This window comes from Dermacentor silvarum, chromosome 10 (assembly GCF_013339745.2).
Source record: "Dermacentor silvarum isolate Dsil-2018 chromosome 10, BIME_Dsil_1.4, whole genome shotgun sequence".
Lineage (NCBI taxonomy): Eukaryota > Metazoa > Arthropoda > Arachnida > Ixodida > Ixodidae > Dermacentor > Dermacentor silvarum.
In genome coordinates this window covers 110,120,236-110,128,801 of record NC_051163.1, presented here as the reverse complement: position 1 = coordinate 110,128,801, position 8,566 = coordinate 110,120,236, and the positions used below count along the sequence as shown (strand labels likewise).

The 8,566-nt window shown below is 47.7% G+C and overlaps 1 long non-coding RNA gene across 1 annotated transcript; it reads left to right on the top strand.

Moving 5' to 3' along the window:
• The first annotated feature begins 4,969 nt into the window (after positions 1 to 4,969).
• LOC125940946 (uncharacterized) lies at positions 4,970 to 6,149 on the top strand. The gene is made up of 2 exons (XR_007464100.1): positions 4,970 to 5,081; positions 5,620 to 6,149. It is a non-coding gene; the product is annotated as an uncharacterized LOC125940946 (long non-coding RNA).
• Positions 6,150 to 8,566: the final 2,417 nt, after the last annotated feature.

Below are 8,566 nucleotides of genomic sequence, written 5' to 3'. Positions count from 1 at the left end.
CATGTGAAACAGTAAGGCGCGCTGCCCGTTCTCAGAGGTTGGGTGGCTACAAGCTGCTTGCGTATTTATTGCGCAGTTCGCGCGTTGCTGTTACGCACTGTGATGTGCTTTTTGACACTCGGGCACCGGGCATGAGTAATGGAGGTTCTTTGGATCAAGCGCACCTCACATTCGCCGTTTTAGACATTTGTCGAGAGCGGGACCAGGGAAAATTTATCAGTGGCTCGCGGAACCCCGAGCAGGGGCCTGAGGAACCCGTAGGTTCCGCGGAACCCACTTTGAGAACCCATGCCGTAGAGGCTTGGGCTAGTCGGTACATACCCGAGAAGGAAACAGCGCGCAAAAACACAACAAGAAGACAAGAAGGGAGACACACACCAGCGCTGGTGTGTGTCTCCCTTCTTGTCTTCTTGTCGTGTTTTTTCGTGCTGTTTCCCTCTCGACCTGATACCAAATATTAGGCGTTTTTGCATCTAGTAGTGTGAACATGAAAGCCCATTTGCTTTCTAAGATTATTTTGGAAGCGGCTGTTTTATCAGAAAAAGCAGAGCTTAAGGTTGATTATGTCACTTATGACAGAGCATCCTGCAACCGCGCAAGATGGCATCAGTTTGGTGTACGTGGTATGGCTGGAGCTGTCATGCCATCAGTGCACTACCCTACTAAAGATGGCAGACACCTTTTTATTCTGTTAGATTATCCGCATTTGGTTAAATGCGTGAGAAATAGCTTCACCAAAGGGGGCTGCAAAACACCAGTGACCGGTCACGTTGACGTGCGACCAATCAAAGTTGCCCATCAATTGGAGAAGTGTGCAACACTTAAGGCGATGCCTAAGGTTACATACACATAAATCCAAATAATTTCAAAAAGATGAAGGTAAATTATGCTTTGCACCTCTTCAGCAACGAAGTCGTGCGCGGACTTTTTTTTTTTTTTGTACAAAGAGGAAATCTTGAATTTCTGCACATACAGAGCACCAACAGAACAGCTCGTCGCCTTTATGCAGAAACCGATTTCTGTCATGACCTCAAGAGTACCTCCAACAGCACTGAGAAAGAACGTTGAAAAAGAAGTGCAGCAAAATGCCCTGATCAATAGGTGGGAAGCCAACAAAGGGCCCACAAAGGTAGGCTTTTTGTCACACAGCAGAGCTGAAGGCCTTAGAGTCACAAAAGGCACACTGAAACTTCTTGAATCTTTGACTGAATGTGTTGGATATAAGTATTTACTAATCTCACGTCTCTTCATTTATTTATTCAGCACCTTAACACGCATGCGGTCATTCTTTTTAGCGTATTCGCTCGACCTTATAAACAAATAAAACTTCCGTTCACATATGTTGCCTCTCCGCCCTTTTATCTCTTGCCAAGGAGTGAGAGGGGGGATAAAAAAGAGGGTGCAAAATAAGAAATTCAGTCTTCAGAAACTAAGGAACAACATGGGGAACAGTAAGAGGGACCACCTGATGGTTCTGTTCAGTACGAAAACTCCCAAGATTGGCATTCCCCTAAGGGTGATCGTGTCAGAAAATGACACCTGGCAGAAGCCAGTAGCCTTTTTTCTACAAGCCAAGCTCAGGTGTTCACCAGTTAATGACCCCTTCCTAATAAGGAACTCTGAGGAGGTAATCGATTTCTTGAAAACTAACCACAACAAATGTCACCAAGCCTTTTTATTAGACATAAAAGATCTTTATTACTCCATTTCCCATAAAGACCTATTACTAGTTGTGGAACAGCAAGGCTCATCCTGTCACCTATCTGTCCTTTTTCTTTCATACTCGGAGTTGTGCTAAAGCAAGACAAGAATATGATGCACCAACTCGCCCATTCAGCAATACTTGTCAACCAAAGGAAGGTTATCTGATTGGTGGCTAAAATAAAGGCAAGAGTGCAATTTCTCCCTCTATCAAGTACAAAATCTATTATTAATCATGGCTAGGTGACGTGAACTGCCACCCTATTTAAAGGATTCAGCTTTATCCATCCATCCCCATCCATTGCTTGGCTCCCCCCCGTTCCATCTAACGGTGGCGGCAGTGGCCGAGTGGCCACGACTAAGAGTAGACTCAATGAGTAGTAGACTCAATGAGTGGTGGGCCATAGGGGTGCACAGATTAATAGCCCAACTTGGTGTGTGTGCATGTATATCGATAGTGTGTGTGAATGTGCTTATGTGTGCATGTATAGTCGCGAGCAAAAGTATGTGGACCAAAGGTGCTGATTTTATTTTTCTTCGCAACCTAGGCTTTCCAGCTGAAATCAAGAGCGCGCACCTGTATTTGACCAGTACAACGTATTAAGCCAATTCGAGGCGGCGGGGCTGTGCTTGAATATAGTTAAGTTTTTTGCTGAGGCCGTGGTCTCTAAACTTTTGCTCGCGACTGTACTTGCTATTCGTATTGTTACCAAGCGCTGCTCGAGGACAGTACAGAAGACGACGCTCTGTGATGTCGTGCGGATTCATGTTGCCATCTTCTATGTTTTGTGTGGCAGTGGCCGCATTGTGAATATCACTGTAAATATGTTTTAAACATCTTTCCCCGTAAGATTTTGGCGGAGGTGCAGGGCTACCTGCCAAGGCCAGGGCATCGATACCTCTTTTTTAATCACTGCAATGTCCGCCCGTTACAAAGGGTGAGGCAATAAATCCGATCCAAGTTCTCGCCGCTGGGGCGATCCTCCGACTTTTTTTTCTTATATGTTGCCTTTGCGTGAGTTCTGTTTGAGTGCGTCTTCACTGTGCACATTTTTCTGTCTAAACGCATTTCAGCTGAAATGGCATACTGTTGTGTGCCTACAAGTCTGAGAATAAAAAGAAAACCCCCGGAATATTGTTTCACGAGGTGCCGTCGGACTTGGAGTTGAGGCAAAAATGGCTTGCTGCAATCTGGTGGGATAGATGGACCTCAAACGGCTTATTGTGCTACACAAAGGTTTGCAGCTGGCACTTCAACCAAGAAGATTTTACGAAGGCAAAAGGCGAAGGCTCAGGAAAAGTACCGTACCGTTCGTTTTCGATGATTACCCCCCCATCATCTTCAGACAAAAGCTGTACAAGAGAGAAGCTTAGCAAGTATAAACAAGCGAGCACGTGCTACTGGTGCTCTACCGATGGATGCTTCTCAAGCTGTCGCATCGCTATCGATTTTCCTGCCATCTTCAATCTCTATCCAACCAATGGATGAGGAAGAAGCTTCCATGGACGTGTCATGTCGTCCATATGAGCCGGCGGGCCACTGCAACGCTCAGTATTGTGGAAACAAGGCGCAGCGTGATCAAAGCGTCCAATTGGATAGCAGGACGCCATCAAGCTTGCCGATTGCGAAAAGAACAAAATAGAAGCGGAAAGAAAGACCTCAAGAGCCAAATCCAGCGACTTCTACCGACAGTTAAATATAAGCTGGAGCTGAATCAGATAAAAGAGGGCGGCCTTGAAGATGACATTTCCTATATAAGAAAGGCAGCCTCAGAGAAGAAACCTGCTGCGTTGCTTCTGCTAGACCAGATAAGAAACTTCCAGAAGATCAATTTGGTCCGAGGAGACAACTCGCCACTGTGTTGTTCTCAGGCACTTGTCAACAAGGGCTTATGAACATAAATGGGGCAAGGAAGGAACTCCTGAAACTGCCTAGCAGAAACACTATCTGCATATGTCGGTATTCAATCAATCAAAATCCACTTGATTTCGAACACACAAGTTGGGGGTCCCCCAGGCAAAAAGCTGTCGCAGACAGCTTGAACGGACCTGGGGGCCTACAGAGAGAAACAGGCATTGGATTTCACAAATTCTAATAACTTAAGTACATACGGTCATTCAAGACGCAGAGACAGGTTTCAAAAAGCTGGCTGAAAGACGACTAAAAACAGAATGCCAGAATTTGCAGGCAACCCAGTCCAGGGTGTGCTCTCATTGTTGATGAGGTGCAGGTAATAGAGAAACACCAGTACAAGCATTAAGTCTTTTGTTGGCCACGCAGACCTTGACTTGGGAAACCAAAGGATACTGTTTTAGAAAACTTGCCCCTGTGGCTTGTGATCAGTGCATTGTCCACATCCCACAGAATTCCGGTAGGCTACTTTTTTACCAAAGGGCTGACTGGCGCTTTACTCCATGTGCTGGTTCTCTTCACCATGAAGGAAGCAGAAATTTGTGGGTTTCGCATCCCTAAGTTGGTTACTGACAATCACAAAGTAAATGTGCATGCGTTCAAGCTCCTGGGGTATGGCTGTGACTTATCGGATCGAACCTCCCTGTGACCCCGAGTGACCCCTTTTCCTTAGTTTTGATCCGTGCCATGTTCTTAACAGTGGGCCAAAAGGAGAAATATCTTCGCATCTCAAAGCTCTCTACGAGCTCCAGGAAGACTGGACAGTAAGACTAGTGATTTTTGGTTTCTATGCAGTTCCTGCAACCTCTTCTTTCTAACTACGCATTCTCTGTGACTGACAAGCATGATGCCTATCTCAATGCCTACAGCTGCCTCAAGCTATGAGACAACAGTGAATATAATAAATGCTGCAGTCACTTCTGGTACGCACCATCCTACACATTACTGTGCGGGCAACCCCAGAAATGAGTCTTCTGGCTTTTCCTTTAAACCGCTAGCGAGCGTCTACAATGCTGGGCAGCGTCGCATAACAGCAATAGTTACTGTTTTTACTGCGTAAATCGAACAATAAGGAACAAACCAGATATATTTGTGTACCTCTGAGCTGTGAAATCAGTCATTAAAGAAATGCAGGCGTTGCAGCCAACGCGGAGAAACAAACGCTCATTGAACAAAGAGCGCCCTGTTTAGGTGGTGGCGCCTGGCGGCGGCACGCTATACTCACAACGGCAACCCACGGCTGCCTGGATCGGCGCACGCGGCTGGGTTGCTCCGGCCGTTCCATTTGTCGCGCGCCCCATTGAAAAAATGTAATTGAGGAAGTTCCCCCGCGCACCGCGTGGCAGAGTCGCGGCCGTGGAGATGCTTGGAAAGATGCGCACTTGACATTGTGCACATGGTGAAGATGGCTTGATCGTTGGCCCGCAGAAGTGCATTGACAGCTGCAGGAAACTGCACGAGAATCAAGGTATGTGGTGATATATTCTTCAGTCGGCTTTACACAGCGAGGGTGTTTATAGCATAATACGATCGAGACGCATATAGGCAGGGTGTTCACGCGACTTTGTGTGGTGCACTGCATCTGCCTTGAGACAAGTATTCTGGCGCGCGAGTTGCCGCTGTGCCTAAGCGCTTCCCTTGACCATACTTGACATTCATTTCGTGCGCTCGCTTTTCGATCCTTCGAAAAGAAACTTATTTCATCATCGTGGTCACTATGTGGCTACGTTCTTGGGGCGAGCACTGTGTTCACAGAAGTCTTCATATACAGGCATCAGGGTGGTAATAATAATTTTGCAGTACATTTTCTCCAACCGGACGTACTGGCCAAATTAATTATTCGGGGCCCTTGCACATATGCGCGTCACATTTACATGATGAAGTCCCCGCGATACATCAGTGCTGCTGAAGCGGCTTCTTTCTTTCTTTGGGGTTTTTAACGTGCCGACACCAGATGCCTTAATTAGGCATCTGATGTGAACATTTCCTTTTTTTTCTTGTTTCAGTGCTACCACCACCTTCAACTGTGGAAAATTCTGCAATAGCAGACATAGCTGGTTTCATTGCGAAGGCAGTCAAACAACGGAGGACATGCAGCGCCTGTCCAAGTCTACGCAAATCAACATCAGCATCAACATTATTCGCCAAACAAGAGGTGGTTTGGTGTTCCCGAAGCCCGAGTTTGCTGCTGTCCTCGTTAACGTAAAAAAGGCCATTGATATCGCAGTGCCACATATTGGCAAGGATGATGTGTGCAGAAAGTTGACAGCTTTGATTTGTTCACACTTAGAGAGCTGCCCTCTTTTTACTTGCCAGGAAAACGAAGAGCATGCATCAGTGACTTCTTCAATAGTTGCAAGCAAACTTATAAAGCTACTACTGTCAAGCATTGGCGCAGCCATTAGACACAGCGGCTTATAACAAAAAAACTAATGAATAAGGCACTGAGCCGGAAAGTTCTGCACGTTTGAAGAGAGCACTACGAGTGCGCAAGGGCTGTGAGTTTGCCATTATAAATAAGTTATTGTATGCATTGTGAATGTGTTATGCTGGTAATTTTGCCATGAATAAAAACATGACATGCACGTTTGTACAGATGGCTCAGAAAGTTGCTGAAAGATGTCTGTCAGCACATTAGCATGCACAGATACAAGACTGCTGCGAATTCAGCTCTCTATTTCCAAGTTCCGAGTCCTATTTTTCGCTTTCCAAAGCGTATCTTACAGTTAGTCATTTGGTCAAGTTATAGTGTAATACCCCTGTCACACGGACAGCCTTAACCGAGGTTAAGCTAACTACGGTTACGGCTGACCGCAGTTACCGCTAGCTACACGGGAGGCGTAACCGTAGTTAGCCCCCTAACCATGGTTATCGCAAACCGAGCTTGACCAACCTCAGTTTACTCTCGCAAACCGACGAACAGGCAAGATGGAGGACGCCATGGCAATTGCGAGTGCACCAGCGTCGTTCGAAATCGCAATGAGCCAAAGGCGCAGTAACTGGTCAGACGCTCCAACAAGGACATTTATACGCGTTTGGGAGGATCACCTTACCGCACTGCGGTCGAACACAAGGAATGCCCGAATATATGCTAAAACTCAAATCACACACACAAACCACTTGAGCACAGAAAACACACGACGTGAATTATTCTCAGCAAAGCCTACTGGCCATACGACACTTGTAACCTGTAGCAGAGGAAATAATGCGCACAAACTGCTAACACACCGCAACTACCACGCACAACAAAAAGAAACGCAATGGAATGCGCTGGCTCTCGTAAAGGCTACTAACCGGCTACTAGCCACTGTAAACCGGCTACAGCAACCAGTGTTGAAAGACTTAATGTGAAACTCGCCAAGTTCATCAACATTATTTAGTTATAAAGGCTTGTAGTATTGAAAATGTGAGCGTATATTTTATTGCAACATTTATCTTCATGCTGGTTATTATTTCTTTATTATGCACAGTGAACTTCGCGCAAAATATTTTGCACACATGAGGACCACGTGATTGCATCGGTTTGCTTAACCAAGTCCGTGTAGCAATGGCAGACCGCGCTCGCGTTAACCACGGTTAACCCTGTAAACCATGGTTAAGCTTAACCGCGGTTATATCTGCTCGTGTGACAGGGGTATTAGTCATAATAAACAAGAGTTTACGGGCTGCGGACTTGGAAAAAAAAAAAACATCCGTTGCCGTCGTCAGTCAGGTGGCATTCCTTCTAGCAGGTAGAGCTCGAATGTCTTCTCTCGCTTGTAGGCTTTCCATGGGCATGCTGCGCTTGAGTGCACGGAAATCATTTTCCCGCGAAATTTGGCTCACGAGTGTACTCGTGTTCTCGCTTCGGGCAGCAGCATCCCAACGGAGAGTGGAGCGCAAAGCAAAAACAGCGACACGGGCCATTGGTGCTTTTCCGTGCCCTTTTTGTTCAGCACAACTTTTCACAATTTCTTACAAAGCGCTATTTTCAAGGTGGTGCAAATCGTCTGGCGCGCAGCCGTAGCAAGGGAGTTGAGGGGTGGGAGGTGCGCGGCGCAGTGCGGCGAAAGCAGCGGCCACGCCCCTTTCCGCAATTACACTCTCACCGTCCGAATGGGACGGCCGGAGCAACCCCGCCGCGCGCGCCGATCCAGGCGGCCGTGGGCGACCCATTGTTGTAGCGCTTGTCTGCCGGGCACTGAGAGCATAGAGGAGGCACTGGCCAAGCTCTCCTCAGAGTAAAAGGGCTAGCAACGTTCGGATTGGTGGGGGATGATGTCATCCATCTCGTGATGCCAAATTGGAGGAAGGTGACGGGACCAGGGCAGCGCAGGGGTTAAAAGAGGAGACAGACGCTTGGTGAAGAGAGATCGGCAGCTGAACTTCAGTGTCTTATCTTCAGTATTTCTGGCTCATTCTTGTACAAAATGTAATATAAATGTGTGTGTTTAAAACATCCTGGATGTCATGCCCAGCCCCACGTTCGCTCACTCCTCCACGGTGAATGAACATCTCACATCTTCGGACCCTTGGTCGCAACATTGGACAGCATTGGCGAGAACGTCTGCACAGCAATTCGACTTCAACATGGTGAATGGACGACCTTTCCTCCTCGAGAGTTGCCAGGCTTAACGTGATTCTTCCTGGTAACAGGGAGAGTTCGCCCTGACTGTCGAAGAGAGAGGTTGTGTTGCGTCTCGCTCCGACGACCTCGCCTCGCCAGTCGCGCCTAGCTCTTCTCCCGTGCGGTCGTGCCTGCACATCACCCCGGCGTGTGCTGCACGAGCCGCGTGGCTCACCATCGTCGGCGACGTCACCTGCAGCCGCGCACGATTCGCGCGTCCCAACGCGCAACCTCGTGTGTTCCCTGCGGGCTTGCATCGTGCGACGAGTGGATTTACTTCAGTGTTGTGCTCCGCGAGTGGCGTGCCCAACCCGACATCTGTGCCGCGTCCCCGGCTGTGCCGCCTC